The sequence below is a fragment of the Bos mutus genome, chromosome 13, assembly GCF_027580195.1.
Source record: "Bos mutus isolate GX-2022 chromosome 13, NWIPB_WYAK_1.1, whole genome shotgun sequence".
In the NCBI taxonomy this organism is placed as follows: Eukaryota; Metazoa; Chordata; class Mammalia; order Artiodactyla; family Bovidae; genus Bos; species Bos mutus.
Window position 1 is genome coordinate 71,683,053 of NC_091629.1, and position 16,413 is coordinate 71,699,465.

The 16,413-nt window shown below is 45.5% G+C and overlaps 1 protein-coding gene across 5 annotated transcripts in view; it reads left to right on the forward strand.

Moving 5' to 3' along the window:
- The window catches only part of KIF16B (kinesin family member 16B), a 306,272-nt gene that overhangs the window by 79,004 nt on the left and 210,855 nt on the right, over positions 1-16,413 (forward strand). The gene's annotated exons all lie outside the window — the stretch shown is intronic.

The following is a 16,413-nucleotide window of genomic DNA, read 5'->3' on the forward strand; positions in this document are numbered from 1 at the left end:
CTCCAGTTAAGATACATGAATTAAAAAAAAAAACTTCCCTTGGCAATACTGTAGAGTATGTGTGTAGCGTGCTAGACTTCAGAAGTTTCCCAACTACTGATTTCCTACTGGAATTATTCTTTTCCTGTGTGTCTTAAAGGCTAGGCAGTGATGGGCTGTATTTTTGGCAAGATTCATGGTGAAAAGATGTCAGTAATAGCCTCCATGGTTCATACTTTATGCTTCAAAATACACGTTTCTTTGTGGTCCCATTTTTTTTGCTGAGTTGGTAGGAAACTTGTGTCATCTGTGGAGGATCAGCCATGTCAGGTTTGAGGTTCAGCCTGGAATTTCACGCTTTGATAGCGTCTGTCTGTCCTTACACATGAGAGAAGGTGATTCAGAGATGATTACTGAATCCTGGTTTTTTTTTAAGGTCTGTGGAGGTAAAACTTTCCCAGAGGACTGAGGCCTCCCTTGAACATTGGTGAGGATGATGAGGTTTAGCTGTGTGTCTTTGCAGAACCCTGAGTTGGATGGCCTTCACGTGAGGAGGGAGCAGCAGGTGACCGTTGCACAGGGTTGAAGGGGGAGCTTCTGGAGGCCTGGGATAGCCACTGAGCTACTCGGTCTGAGAGTGGGGTCTGCATCATCTTATGAAAGCTTCCTTGTACCATATAGGCAGCCTGGCCTGCTCTGGGGGCTACAACGCTTATTGCTCACAAGCAGAGTTGAGCTGCAGTCCTCAGTAGCCGTGGATCGTGGTGGTCCCAGAGACATTCTTTCCAGCTCTGAAAAGGGCTGCAGTAAGTAAGACTTCTACATCCAGAATTTCTTTGCTTTCCTCCTGATGATGATGATAGCGTCATGTTATTTTAAGGTACTTTCTCAGTGTTTGTTTTGTTGAGAGGTTTTCGTGCAGGAAAACTGAGCAAAGACTTTAGTTGCATTTCTTGAGAGTTGGGTGGGAATGAGCTCGGGCAGAGATGAAACTATTCATCATCGTCTCTGTTGCACCCGTTTGGAGGTGTCGGGCTGCAGCCCCAGTGTTAAGAAGCCCGATCGTTGGACCGTTCATGGCATGATGTATACTTTCCTCAGCAAATTTGCCGGAGAGGACTAAAATCTGCTGCACATAAGGAAAAGAGAAATCAAGTCATTAGCTATTTGCAAAGCCACTGGTGTGCGTTGTGCCTTATAGCACAGGAGGCGGTGCAGCAGTGAACGCGAAGATGTCAGCCCACCCTTGCTGCCGGGTCTCTCTTTGTCACTGTGCTGGGGGTTTTATAATAGCGCTGCAGAGCTGTCCACACTGAGAGTCACCATGGTGAACCCCTGAACCTTTTCTGATGCTTTTTATCCAAATGTTATTCTGGACCCTGAAGCTAAATAAATCCTCTTCCAATTTCAGCTCTGTTTTTCATAAATCTCACTATTTTTATCTTTTATTAACTTTTGAGATGAGAAGACTAGCGAGGTGTTATGTGCTCAGTGTTGAAAGTTATGAAAAGGGCTCATGATGTTTCAGATTTTCCCTTCTTTTGACCCAGCAAGCCCTTTTTAGATCTCTCTACTGGTGTCTGTGTTTTAAACCCGTAGTTGCTTTCTGCTCACGTTTGGTATTTTAAGAGCTGTCTTCATCTCTTACTGGAAGACAGCACCTGAGGGCTGAGGTAAAGAAAACGGCTACTCAGATGCTTTTGAAAACATTCTTTGGAAACTGACGGGGAAAGAGATTGCTTTGCGATGAGTTTGTGTCTGTTCAGTGTGTGAATCTTCCTGGTATTTTTGCTGCCCGAATGTTCCTTCATCAGCTCTTGTTCCAGTCATGCTACAGAGAACCCACTCCAGTCCAGTGGCTTAAAACAACATGCACTGTCCCTCGTGCCTGTGCATATTGGCTGCGTGGCTGGTCTGGCTGGGTTTGGATTCAGGCTTCGGGTGGGTTCCAGGTCAGTCTCTCACTCTCTGGGACTAGCTGGTTGTCCTAGGAATGGTCTGTGGTCATGGCCAATGTAGAATCAGGCACACCTGGTCTCGCAAGCACATTTCAAGCATCTCCTCATATCGTGATGGAAGCAAGTCTGAACAGAAAGTCAAGGGGGTGGGGTGAAGTGTATTTCCCCCTCGGGGCTGTGGCAAGGGTGTAAAGGTATAATCTTGCTTTGAGATCAGTGGTTTAATCGACCTGTGCCCCTGATAAAATACGAATCTTCAATTCTGGGACCTTGTTTTTCCACTGCATTTGCTTGTTTCTAGAGATGAGCCCAGTGAGACAGTAGATTCCCAGTATCATCTCCACCATAGCGCTGATTGTTTACTTTGCCGACTTGTCAGTATCATCCCTTCTAAGCCCTGAATCCTGAACATCCAAGGAGAGACCTTTGGAGAGAAGACTGAGAGTGAAACGGTCTGGGGGACTGAAGGGCGATACAGGATGCTTCAGTGCCTCTTGGCACTAGGAGCTGGCCTTGTGGCTTTTTCTTTCCTGAGCTCTCAGACGCTAAGAAACTCAGACGCTCAGAGTGACTTTGTCCCCTTCTTTGTGATCTGGTCTGGGGCTTTCCTTGCTGGGGATGAGTGAAGTCTCAGGCGTGTTGAGTGGGGTGAAGAGGGGATGAAAGGTGCTCTGATGAGATGCTGGGTGTTTGAAGCTGGGCAGGTGACGCCGTGGTGATAATTGCACGAGCCTGGGGCTTTGACCTTCCAGCTCCATCTCAGGCTTCAGTTCTCTTCCCGAGTCACTCGTGGGTTGTGACACTTACCACAGGGTCATGTCCCCTCATCCCCAGCTTGAAAGTCAGGGTGGATGGCAACCTCTTCCTTATACCCAGGTCATGAGGCGAGAGGTGATAAAGTGCTTGGGATTAGGATGCAAGTAGCTGATGAGAGTGTAAAGTGTGTTGACCTTGAAGAGACATTTCTTAGGTGGGTAGTAATGTGGGCTTTATCATCCTCTGCCGCTCACACTGTATATCCACTCTTTTGCCTGTTAATCTCGCTTCCTCATTTTCATTAATCTTCCTTTCTAGAAATTAAAGTCTAGACCCCCTTGTTGGTCCCCAGAGGCACTGAGCTCCTTCCCAGTTCCATAGTTGCGTCTGCCTGTAGCTCCTGGTCTCCCCCCGCCTGGCCAGAGGCCTCGCTGGCCCCTGTCCGCACTGGGTGTTGGGTTCTGGGGTCTCCCGGCCCTTGCCTGTGCTGCTCCATCATCTCAGGTCCTCCCCTTTCCACGCCCATCAGAATCCACCATGAAGCTCTTTCTGATCCCTCTTCTCTCCCACTTTTCAGGTGGAATGATTTTGTCTTCCTCTGGCTTTTGGTTCTGTCTCTTTCACAGCATTCATCATAATTGGAGTTTGGTGATCTTGGTTTCTCCCTCTAAGCAGGAGCAGGACCTGGGCTCGGACTATGTCCTTATCATTCTGTGTCCCAGCTCCTAGAAACTCAACTGTTTCTCACAGAGCAGGTATACAGTGAAAACTTAGTGGTAGTAGTAGTATCAGGGAACTAAAGCAAAATCTTTATATTAGTTTGCTAGGACTATCAGACAGAGAAGGCAATGGCACCCCACTCCAGTACTCCTGCCTGGAAAATCCCAAGGATGGAGGAGCCTGGTAGGCTGCAGTCCATGGGGTCGCTAAGAGTTGGACACGACTGAGTGACTTCACTTTCACTGTTCACTTTCATACATTGGAGAAGGAAATGGCAACCCACTCCAGTGTTCTTGCCTGGAGAATCCCAGGGACGGGGGAGCCTGGTGGGCTGCCGTCTCTGGGGTCACACAGAGTCAGACATGACTGAAGCGACTTAGCAGCAGCAGCAGCAGCAGCAGCAGCAGCAGGACTATCAGAACATCACAGACTTGAGGCCTAAGCAGCAGACATTTATTTGCTTGCACTCCTGGAGGCGAGAAGACCAAGATCAAGGTCTCACTAGAGTAGGCTTGTCCTGAAGCCTCCCTCTCTCCTTGGCTTATGAATACTGCCTGCCCTCTGGGCCTCATGTGGCCTTCTCTCTGTGTGCCTGTGGCCCTGGTCACCCTCTGCAGCCTAATCTCCTTTTCTTGTAAAGACATTGGTCAGATTGGACTAGGGCTCAGCCCCATGGCTTCTATTTTAACATAATTATCTGTTTAAGGGCTATATCTCCGAAAACAACCACATCCTGAGATACTGGGGCTCCGGGGTTCAGCATTTGAGCTTTTAGGGGGACACATTTCAGCTCATAACAGCCATGACCCGCACACACCTGTGAGCTAGCGGGGAAGGTAATGCAGCGTGTTGTGCAGGCAGCAGCTCTGTGCTGGAGCTCCTGCCTGTGCATTCCATCGTGTTTTCCTTATTCCATTTGAAAGGCTCATAGGCGACTGTGTTCTTCATCCTTGGAAGGAATGTGGCCGCGTTCCTGTTGATTACAGTCCGGTTCATCCCTGGGTCAGTTAGGTTTTCCGCTCCGTGTATGGTTCCTGGACCAGCAGCATCAGTGTCGTCCAAGCGCTGGTTGGAAGCGCAGACGCTCTGTCTCACCGCGGGCTCCGAAGTTGGAACCCGTGTGTTAATAAGATGTCCGGCTGACGCGTCCGCACCTCCCAGTGTGTATTGGACCTGAAAAGCTGGGGCAGGAAAGGTGAGGCCATTCTGGACTCTCTTGCCCTCAGTCCGGGTTTTCCCTTCTCCTGCTCTGACCTGTATCGTGGGGAGCTACCGAGCGGGCTGCCCTGTGCCCAGTGGGCTTTGCTGTGAGGGGTTGGAGGGAGGAACCAGACCTCTCTCATGCCATTTCCTTGAAGAATCCCCGGCGCAGTACCACCTGGCGATACAGCCCTGACTTCCAGAATCTCCTCCTGACCTGCCCCTCCTCCTGGGGCAGTGCTGGTTTCCTGGCCTTGTCAGCTTGTGGATGGCCTCACCAGCTCCACCGGCTGCCCAGCTCTGCCATCAGCAGGGTAACCAGCTCCCTGTCTTAAAATCCCCAGGGATGTGAACACCTGGCATTTCTGTCTGATGCTGGGCACTGCCAGCTGCTCAGAATCTTCGGCTGCCCCAGTGTGTTTTTCATTCTGGCTGAATTTGTCTTTAGCTGCTATAACTGTTGGCTCTTGGAACTTAATGTTGTGATGAATTGGCTTCTACCAGGCCTGGGGTCGGTGCGTTCCCAGGGCCTTCATGTCAGCCCCTCTCTCCATGGCTTCCATGTGGCATCGGCTGCTTTGTATTTGGGATGGTTTATAAGGGGACTGGCCTGGCGTTGTACGTCTTACTGCTGATGAATTTTTTTCAAGTCACGCGGAATCCCTCCATCCATTGACCCCTCACCCCCACCCCCTCTCCCCCCAACCCCACCCAGTATGGACCTTTTTAGTTTGTCTGCTCAGGATGCATTTTCATTTCTCTGTTCTAGTGTCTTCTAAATGATTAAAATGAAACTTTCAGAGGTAGTTTTTAGTCTGACTTTATTATCTGACTTCCAAATAATGCGTTGAGCTCTACGCTTCAGAATAAGTCGCAGCCAGCGTGGGCCGCGTGGGCAGCTCGCGGGCGTCGGGCAGCTGGCCTGGCAGAAGGGCCCATGGCTTTGTCTGTGCAGGTCTGTCCAGGGCCAGGCTGCCGTGCGGATGCTCACAGCCCGGAGGGTATGTTCTGTCGAATCCTGCAGCAGGGGTTATTCTTCCCAGTTCTCAGCAAACAGGGTCCCTTCCTTACTGCAGGCGTGTCCTTGGATTCTCTAGCGTGTGACCAGCTTGTGTTCTCACGGCCCTCGCAGGGCCGTCTGACTGGTTTGGCACGGGCTGTGGGGAGGGAGCAGGCTGCTCACGTGCAGAGACTGTCCCTGCAGAGGCTGTCCCTGAAAAGTGGGTGATGTGTTGAATTAAAGTGTTTTTTTTTTTTTCCCCCTAGGCATTATTTGGAGTTTTTTCTTACGATAATGTTGAATTGAATTGGAGGGTGGTACATACTTGAATCTACATCATGATGCATTCCTAACACATGATTTCAGCTTAACTTGTGCCAGTGTCTTAAGATTCTGTCTCTGAAGAGGCAGGAGTATCTCACACATTGACGGAGAAATTTTTTTTGTTGTTGTTCTTTCAGAATGTTTTGACTAATAAGAAATAGAGTAATATGAAATTGGAATCCTTGACTGGCTTTAGATTTTCTGAGTTCAAATTTCTTGGAGAGGTATACTTTAAACCAACTTATTTCCATTTTATGATAGAATCTATCAGCTGAACTTTTGTCTCTGGAAGATTACAGAAACCTATCAAAGAATTTCCTCCTGCTGTCTGCGGTTTTCCATTTCACGGAGGAGACGTGTGCTGGGGAGGGTAATGGATATGGAGGGAGCGCGGATCCCTGGGGCTCATGCTGGGCAGGCTTGACGCCAGCCAGGTCATGGACCTCTGAATTCCTGCTGCACAGGGCCCTGGATGTTCTGGTTTCTAGATAACCCACGGACAAACCAGTGGAGAGGTGACATCTTCTGTGGCCGGTGTCTCCATTTGTATCAGTTAAACTTGACCTCTTCCTGGTATAAGAACTGAACCTGGGGGTAGCTCTAGGATAGCATTCTGTTTACAGGCATTGATTTTGCTCAGCTTTCGGATAAAGAGGAGACAACTCTTTCAGCGATGCGTCACCCTCCTTATTAGCAACCATCTGGGGATTTGATGGTTCAAAATTCTGACCTTAGACAGTCAGACGTACTGATTGCAACTTTACGAGAGAAATTGTTTGTCTCCCTGCTTCAGCATGCAGATTGATGTGAATGAGTCTGTGTCTGGACAGAAGTTAACTGTCAGTACCCCTGGTGCGAAGCCCCTTGTCTTTTTGTAGTGCATTCACACATACTGCCTTGCTGGCTGGTTCTCAGTCTGAAGCAAGAGGAAAAAGACATTCAGTTCAGTTCAGTTCAGTTGCTCAGTCGGGTCCGACTCTTTGCAACCCCATGCATCGCAGCACGCCAGGCCTCCCTGTCCATCACCAACTTCTGGAGTTCACTGAGACTCACGTCCATCGAGTCAGTGATGCCATCCAGCCATCTCATCCTCTGTCTTTGACTCCATCCCTTCATTCTTTCTAGAGTTATTTCTCCACTGATCTCCAGTAGCATACTGGGCACCTACTGAACTGGGGAGTTCCTCTTTCAGTATCCTATCATTTTGCCTTTTCATACTGTTCATGGGGTTCTCAAGGCAAGAATACTGAAGTGGTTTGCCATTCCCTTCTCCAGTGGACCACATTCTGTCAGATCTCTCCACCATAACCCGCCCGTCTTGGGTTGCTCCATGGGCATGGTTTAGTTTCATTGAGTTAGACAAGGCTTACTGCTCTTTATATATTAATGGTACGCAGTTGCTAGTTTGTCGACTTCTCTGGTTGTTAATTTCGATCAGACTCTTGTGTTCTCTGCTTTCTAAAGTTCTACTTTTGTACCTGTTTTTTTTTTTAATATAAAAGGCAAAGTAATCAAGTTCATTGTGCTCTGAAACCGGGGTTTGATAATTAATAGAGGAGATGACTGTCGGTGCCTTCGCGCTAGAGGTTGATTGAGGATGTGGCAGAGTCAGAGGCTCAGCGAGCTGTTCTCAGGACCAGCTCTGATGCTGTTAGTAATGCCAGTGCTACCTTATTTTCTGTGGCAGTTTTCATCTTGAAGGAGCTGCTCATAAATAAAAGTATTGCAAGTGTATGTAGGTTCTTACTTTTGAATAACGTTTCTTGGAACAGAAGGCTCAGAAATAAGTCAAATGCGCCCTGTTAAATGTTGGAACCACGTGATAAATTATTTTGAATACATAGGGGATTTTCCTTCTGATGTTTTGCAGTGAGGCATGCACGCTGACGGGCTCTTACTGCATATTTATAGCTGCAGTCAGGGAGGAAAGGATTGCCTTGGTCATATGGAAGTAATGGTTTATGTGCACCTGAGCTCTCTGGAGGTGCTGAACTGTAGGAACTTGGTTTTGTTGGCAGGAAAGCTTAAACAGTGACCGTTTCATGGTACAATCAGTTTATTGTTCCTGTCACCCAGAAACACACTTAACTCCCCTTGGAGGAGTCCTCGGAGTTGTGAGTCTGCAGAGGAGCGAGGAGGTGGTCCTCCTCCTGCCTGGCTTGATGCCTGTGTCTGTGCATACCCTAACCTTGGTCCCTTTGACCTTTCTGTGTCTCAGAATCTCTCTGTGAGATGCGGACAGTAATACTACCTGTCGTATGAGCTGAGTCCAGCGCATAGTCAGTATTGTAAGCATCACAGTAATACTGGCCAGCTCTTCCTTTATTTTTCTTATTGAGGTACTGTTGACATCTAACACTGTATTAGTTTCAAGTGTACAACATAACAGTTCCGTGTTTGTGTGCTTTGCGAAGTGATCACCACAGCAAACATAGTTAACATTCTTCAGCATCATTTTTTTTTTTTTTTCACATAATGAGAACCTTTAAGATCTACTCTCTTAGCAACTTTCAAACATGCAAGAGGTTTTATTAACTGTTCATTGCATCCCCAGGACTTATTCATCTTATAGCTGAAAGTCTGTACCTTTTGACCATGTTCACTTATTCCACTTCACATTACCACCCTGTGTAAAAAAGTGTGAAAGTGAAAGTTGTTTAGTCATGTTCAACTCTGCGACCCCGTGGACTGTAGCCCGCCAGGCTCCTGTGTCCATGAAATTCTCCAGGCAAGAATACTGGAGTGGGTTGCTATGTCTTCCTCCAAGCGTCTTCCCAGCCCAGGGATTGAACCCCGTCTCGTGCATTGGAGGCAGATTCTTGACTGTCTGAGCCACCACTGGCAGCCACCAAACCACTAATCTGTGAGATCAGGTTTGTTTTTTTTTTTTTCAGATTTCACATATAGTTCACCATTTTTTTCTTGTTTTATTTTCTCAAAATCCATCTTTTCCAAATCCATATGTAAAACTGGCTTGACAATAATATATGTCTTCTCATTGGCCAGAAAAACCAGAAATTATATATACGCAAACTTTTTTTAAAAAGTATAGTTTTATGCAGCTACAATGGGGCATTACTTATAAGGCATTTTATTATGTAGTGTTTTATGTTTGTTTGTTAATTTCAAATAACAGAAAACCCAGTTCCAGACTGGCTTATACGGTAAAAGAGTGGTGGTCAGGTGGTAGGGTGGGGTTTAGGCATGGTTTGATCAGGGCAACGGCTCTGCTTCTCTGGACTGTTCTTGGTTGTGCCTTTGTGGTGTAATGACTTCATCTTTAGGCTCTCGGAATGGCCGGGTGAGAGCAGCAACGATAGCTTTGTACTTACCCACCACACCATCTAAATTCAGAGAGTCTGGGTTCAGAGTCTCCAGCCAAGTTCTGAGGTTTGCACTGATTGAATGATGTATTTGTGAACCAGTCCCTGGGGCCTTGTGCTGACTGGCTTAGGCCTGGATTATCTCTGCCGGTCACTCTGATAAAGAGAATGGGTTACGCGGATTGGTCGAGGTGAACCAGGGGCCACCTTTGCGCTGGGGTGAGATTACGGTAGCTGCTGGGCACTGTTGGAGCAGGGGGTACAGGTGGATCCTGGTGATACCATCCATGTTTTCCACTGGAGACCCAGAACCTGGTCACTTATACTGTGAAATATACATTGTGAAATATATTCAGGGCAAATAGAAGATGTAATGTAGTGAAGTATTCTTTTATTTCTTGAAAAGTGAAAGTGTCAATCGCTCAGTCATGTTTGATTCTCTGTGACCCAGTGGACTGTAGCCTGCCATGCTCCTCTGTCTATGGAATTCTCTAGGCAAGAATATTGGAGTGAGTAGCCATCCCCTTCTCCAGGGCATCTTCCTGACTCAGGGATTTGAACCGTCTGAACTTCAGAGAAAATATTTTCAGCCACTTCCTTTCTGACTCAGAAGTCCCGTGTCTGGCTGGGAGACTGTGAAAGGCCCCTGGGTATCTATACCCTCGTGGGAACATTCCACGCAGGAGAAGTCAGCCTTCTCTGGTATTAGACTTGAAGGGTGGCACACAGTGGATTCCATGTGTTTAAGCATATTTCCCTTCCTTTTCTAGACTGATTATGTGATTTTAAAAAGAGCTCTAAATGAGCGCCTGTTCTCTTCTTTGGCTTTTTGCATGTGGTTTTAAATTTGGCTTCATTTCCCGTCAACCCCTTTAACTTGATGTTTCCCAGCCCAGCCTGCCTAGCAACCGTTGCTATGAGCAGCGAGTTGGCACTGCCCTCCATCTGGAGCACAACGGCAGGTTTTAGGAGATTACTGTTCCTTAGCATCTGGGTTGATTTTGCCTTTGCATCATTTAAGGATGACCATCGTTTCTCCAAACTCCAGGCGCTAGAGTTCCAAGTCTCTTAGCAGAAGTGCTGGTTTTAGAAAGTATGTATCTGTAAGACAGGATCATTAGCCATGGGCAGATACTGAAAAACAAATACGGACCTAGGTTGTGTGTGAATATTTATTACCAGGATATTCTGATACTTGCAAGGGGGAGGTGGTTATAGATTTGTACTATCTTTTATAATACTTTATATTAATAACATTGGCTTTACCAGCTAAGAACAGCCTTCCCAAGAAGTCGTCTGAGGGTCATACATGAGAGGGGTGATTTCCTAACAGCTGTGATTTCTCCTTGGAAGACGAGCAACATGAACGTCACCAAAGATGCTCATTTTCTTCTAGATCGAATCTACTCTGTATCAGTGTATTCTATTTAGGCTTTCCTGTCCTTGCTATTAAAGTAAAAATTAGACTGGCATTTCAAGAGGATTAAGGGACTGAAATGAAACCACAGAACTTGCTATGATGCTGTTTCAGTCGCCAAGTCCAGTGTCTTATCCAAAGCAACATAAGTACCAGTTATTCCATACTTCATACCAGTTGATTTTCCATAGGGAAGTGTTTTCAGCTCAGAATCTCTTGGGGGCTTTTTTAAAAGACCATTTTCTGGGCTTTTCAGTGTCATGGAATGAGAGTTGTGGGGGATGATACCCCCAAATCTCTTTTTTTAAACAGTAGCCTGGAGCCTCACAGGAGTTGGGACCCACAGGTCTAGAAAGCACATCTTGATATGTTTATCATATGGGCGAAGGCTCCCAGAAGAAAGTGGCCCATGTCACTTCTTGCAGAGTTTTATAGTCACCAAATTGCACACTCATGCAAGTGTTTGGAGATGTTGGGTGATGGCATTTGAAAAGACATTTTTCACTTGAGTAGATTATTTGTCGTTAAATAAGGTGGTCTGTTCACAGGACCTTTTTAAAAGACCTCACACAGGCATTTGAATTTAGTTTTTAATTGAGATTCAACATACACAAACTATGTACATTTGAAATGTGTGCCTTGTTGAACTTATAAAAAAGCGCATGTCTGAAGCGTCCAGCTCACGTGCTGTCACCTGTGCGTGTGTCTCCCTCTAACCCACACCCAGGTCAAGATGCAGACTGTTTCCTGCTCCCAGGGGTTCCCTCTTGTCCCTCCCTGGTCAGCCACTTCTTGTCCTCATCTTCCAGGGGTGTTCAGACAACTCTTAGGTAGAGGAGTGTTGGCTGTCCCTGAGCTTCCTGCAGCATATTCTGTTTGTTTCTGTCTTCTTTCATGCAGGCTGTTGTCTTTAAGATTCATCCATGCTTTGTTTAGCAGTAGTTTCTACTTTATTATGTGACTGTACTGCACTCTATTCATTCTCCTGTTGGTTAGCTGCATTTGGGTGGTTAGCTCCAGTGTTTTGGTTATTATCTAGGAGCATGTGGAAACGTGTTTTGTTGGGTGTGTACATTCAGCGGGCCCCCCCTTTTCTGGCTTCCAGACCTGGTAAGAATTTGGCTACGTGTACATCTGGCCAGTATTGATGATCAGAGTGCCCCTGATCCAAAGGTCCCTTATCTCTATCCAGGTGACTCTCAGCGTGGTCTGGGCCACAGAGCAGAGGACCCCCTGCCCCAGGGGGTCAGGTCTGGACCCGGCAGGAGCATCTCCCTCACCCCCGGTCCTCTAGCAACAGATGTTTGCCTTTAGTCTGTGTGCTGTGTGGGTTCCTCATGTAATATTTGTTTTTTTCTGTTGTCATCTGAATATAGTCTAACTGGGTGGGTAACACAAATTCTAATTTCTGTACATTTTTAGAATAATAATTTTGAAGGTTTTCAGTGAGTTGAATACATTCTTTGTGGATTTTTTTCCCCTGCAAGTCCTCTTTTCTCACAGCTAGATATTTGATGATTTGTTTTCTATAAAGCTATAATATTATGGTATGTCTGGTTTTCCTTTGCTCAACTCCGAGGTCCAGAAGGTAGAGACATGTTTAAATTGTTTTTGGACTCTCTTAAATTGCCTTGCATTTAATATTATTAATGATAATATTAATAGGGATAATAGTGGGTAATATTTACTGCACTCTTACTGTGTACCAGGCATTGTTCTAAGCCAGCACTGTTTAATAGAAATGTGATGCAAGCCATGTATGGGAGTTTAAATTTTCTAATAGCCACATTTAAAAAGAAACAGCTGAAACTGATTTTAACAGTACATCTTATTTAACCTGTTATATAAAAAACTTACCACTTGACATATAATCAATATAAAAATTATTAGTGAGGAATATAATTTTTAAAATAAGTCTTTAACATGACCTAAATTTGCAATACCTTTGCATTTGTGGTATCTCTCAACTCAGTGTGAAGTTTACATTGGATACGCTTGATCTGTATTTTGATTTTATGAAATTTACAGTTGAAAAGTAGATTCTCATTGCAAACTGTGTTCCAAACACATTTAAAAGTTTTCCAGTCGCTCAGCTGAGCACAGTTTAAAACTTAAACCAGTGGGTCATTAGCTGCGTCTCGAATGTTTGATGGCCACACAGATGCACGACTTTAAATATTGTTTGTATTAAGTTGTTCTGCTCTGCTCAGCAACCTTGTGCAAGGTGGAAGAGTATTTATTTTCTCACTTTGCAGACAAGGAAACTGAGGCCCAGAGGGTACTCAGTTAAGGAAGGAGTAGATGAGGTCGGAATTTGAACCCTGTCTCAAAGTTGGCTCGCCGATACCATTCTGCTGTCTGGTTCTTAATTGTTCCAAACTGACCTTTTAATTCCCGTGTTCTAATTTATTGCCTTTTTTTCTGTGTGTGTCTTTCTCTGACCTTTGTCTTTTTTGCTTTTTTATGTTTTAAAGACTGATGGAAAAAGTTGTCTGAAAAAGGGATACTTTATTTGCCGTGAATTTGGTTATTCGTCGGTGTTTTAAAAACCAACACAGGTGGTGGCCACTGTTTCCGCACCATCTGCTCTCTTATCTCCATAAATGTCAAGACAAGATTTGCTTTCTCTGAAATAATGGCTCAGGTTTCCTTTTGTGTTTTGTAATGCCCTGTCTTTAATCAGGACTCTGATGCTTTTTATTTCTACCACCGTTGGGCGTAGTCATTTCTTCTGCCTTGGCTCCTTTCTAGTCTTTTTCTATAAACAGTCATGATTATTTCTCTGGGTATCATTTTTTTTCCTGATGTGTTATTTGCATTTGTTCTTATGTTAATGACTTCTCTGAGCATCTTTCAGATTCTTCTTTGAACTATATTCAACCAGCTGGGTGTTCTTGTCTCCCTTTGTAGGTAATATTTTACTTTATATGAGACTTGCTTTTATACAAGTGTTCTATTGCTCTTCACTGCAGTGGTGGTTTGTTTATAAAACAGAGATCTGAAATGTGCTCTTTGCAAGGAAAAGTAGTCCAGACATGCAAAGTGTTCTCTTTTTAAGTGCGGCGTAGGAGGAAGGGAAGTGTGGGGTTCAGTGGTAGTCTTGCTGTATTTCACCCACAGTCAGTGTGCTGTGTTCCCCGTCTCTGCAGGATTGTCTTCTCCTCCCCTCTCTCTGAGGTCCCTTCTGCTGTGGATATTGTGTGCACCTGTCGCCTTTCACTGCTTATCTCATTTGAATGAAATGGACAACAGCTGTGTCCTTTCTTGAGCTCTTACCCATTCAGGGTGGTTGCTCAATTCATTCTTTTGAAATATCTTGACCATTTTATACTTAGTTGTCTTAATTGAGGTGACCCAGCTTTTACACTTGAATTTATCCTTAACTAGTTCTCGGACTTTGAGCAAATTATTCTGTCTCGGTCTCTCTCTGTCTCAGTTTTTTTCAGTCATGACCAGGTGGGTGGTGAGGTGAGCTCTCAGGATTCCTTCTGTTTGAGAAGGATGTGGGTTCTTTCTCAGGAGGCTGCATGGAATTTTCCCTGTGGGTCGCCTGTCCTGGTATGGGCCCCTTCCCCGTTTCTCTGTCTTCAGGGGTCCCCGATGGTTTCGTCTTGCTCCACTTGCTGGGGGAATTCTTTTGTTTTGGGCCACTCTTCCTTTGTGACTGTACCCTGGGAGCTGTTCTCAGTCTGGGCGTTTATGTGTCACATGTGTGTGCACAATGCACAAACGGTGAGTGTCCTGCCTGATGGATTTGCACAGACTGAAGGCACCCATGCAGCCCGTGTCTGGGTGAAGAAGCGGAACATGCTCAGCCCCTGGGTGTCCCGACCATGCCCTCTTCCAGTCATCACTGTCCTCAAGAAAGATGTCTGGCTTGATTTGAGAGAAGAGTGTTGAAACATGTATATTACCGTATGTAAAATAGATGACCAGAGCAAATTCCATGCATGAAGCAGGACACCCAAAGCCCATGCTCTGGGACAACCCAGAGGGGAGGGATAGGTTGAGGAGGGAGGTGGGAGGGGGCTTCAGGAATGGGGGGATACATGTACCTGTGGCCGATTCATGTTGAGGTATGGCAGAAACCATCACTGTAGTGTAAAGTAATTAGCCTCCAATTAAAATTAATTAAAAAAATAAAAACACAGTTTGGCTTATCCAGCTTTTAAACTTTATGTGTAAGGAACCATACAGAACATAATTTTTGGTTTTTTTTGTAACTGGCTTTATTTGCTCTGCATTATGTTTGTGAGATCCATTTCTTTTTTGCAATTTTGCATTTATTTTCATTGTTGTATAATATTATATAATGTGTAATGTGGCTATATCACAGATTATTCATTATCTCTTTGAATTTGGGTTGTTTACTGGTTTGGGCTGTTAGGAATACTGCTGCTGTGAACCTTCTTGTCCATGCCGTGAACGAATGTACACGTTTCTCTTGGGTGTCTGCCTAGGAGAAGAATTGCTGTGTTGTAGAGCAGGTGTCTGCTCCTCTTTAGTAGGTAGTGAAAATGGTTTTCCAAAGTTGTTGTACCATTTACGCTCCTGCCTGCCATGTGTGAGAGGGCCAGTTGTCTCACCTCCTCCCCAACATTTGCTGTTTTCTATCTTTTGGGGCCATTTTCATTAGTGTGCAGTGGTATCACGTGGTGGTTCTGTTTTGAATTTCCTGATGATGGTATTAAAAATTAAAACAAACACCATCATTTTTAATTAGCTTCATTTCTCAGATGCCTTTGCCTTAGAACTCGTCATCAAGCGCATTGTCCTCACGTTTTCTATCCTCCATCGCTGGGCACTGCTCCAGCCTTCTCCAGCTCCCCTGTTTATCCATAAACTAGCTCTTCACTGCCTCCCACCACCTCCCCGCACCCCCCAGTCCTGGAGAGCTGTCACTCATTCAGACAGCAGCTCGTCACAAATGCCCATTGAGGGGAGCTCCCTCCTGAGATACTGGGGGGATACCAGTGCAATGATCTGGAACCGACCTGAATCTTGCCGGGGGCGGCGGAGGGGGTCTTCCAGATGCAACTCACCAAATTTCCCTGTCTTTGTGGAGTTTGACTGCCCCTCCTTCTGGTCTCCCCACCCCCACAGGTCACTTTATCTGCTCTTCTTCAAGATAGAACCGTTACTTTTAGCTAGGTCAGCATTCTTTCTGAAAAGTTAGAGTAATAAACATAATTGTAGTTGGAAACTCCAGACAGATTTTAAATCAGTTACATCCTCATCCTCAGCTTAGCCTTTTCAATAAACATTCCCTGTACACTAAAGAAAGATCTCAGTTTTTCTGGTGGCAAAACTTCACTTGACCAGAATGTTTGTGAACATCCTGGTTTAGTGACAAAGCCCACTTGAATTATGTGAATTATGAAAAGCTTAATTAAAAGGATTCAGCATTCCTTATGGTTTAGAATATACAAGGCCTCAGTGAATGCTATCTCTGTGGGGTCTCTGGGTCCTGTGTGCAGAAGAAGGTTTTGTGTGAGGCCTCCAAGCGTCTCTGGCGGGTATGGAGTTAGATTCTAAACGAGATTTCGCCCGTCCTACCATCTTGCTGAGGCTTCTCCTTTGCCCTTGGATGTGTTGGGGGATCCAACATTCTCCTGTCGATGGTTGCTCAGCAGTGAGTTGTAAGTTTGAAGTTCTCGCAGGAGAAGATGAGCACACGTCCTTCTTCTCTGCCATCTTGTCTCTCCAGAAAACAGCAAATGTTGGGGAGGAGTGAAT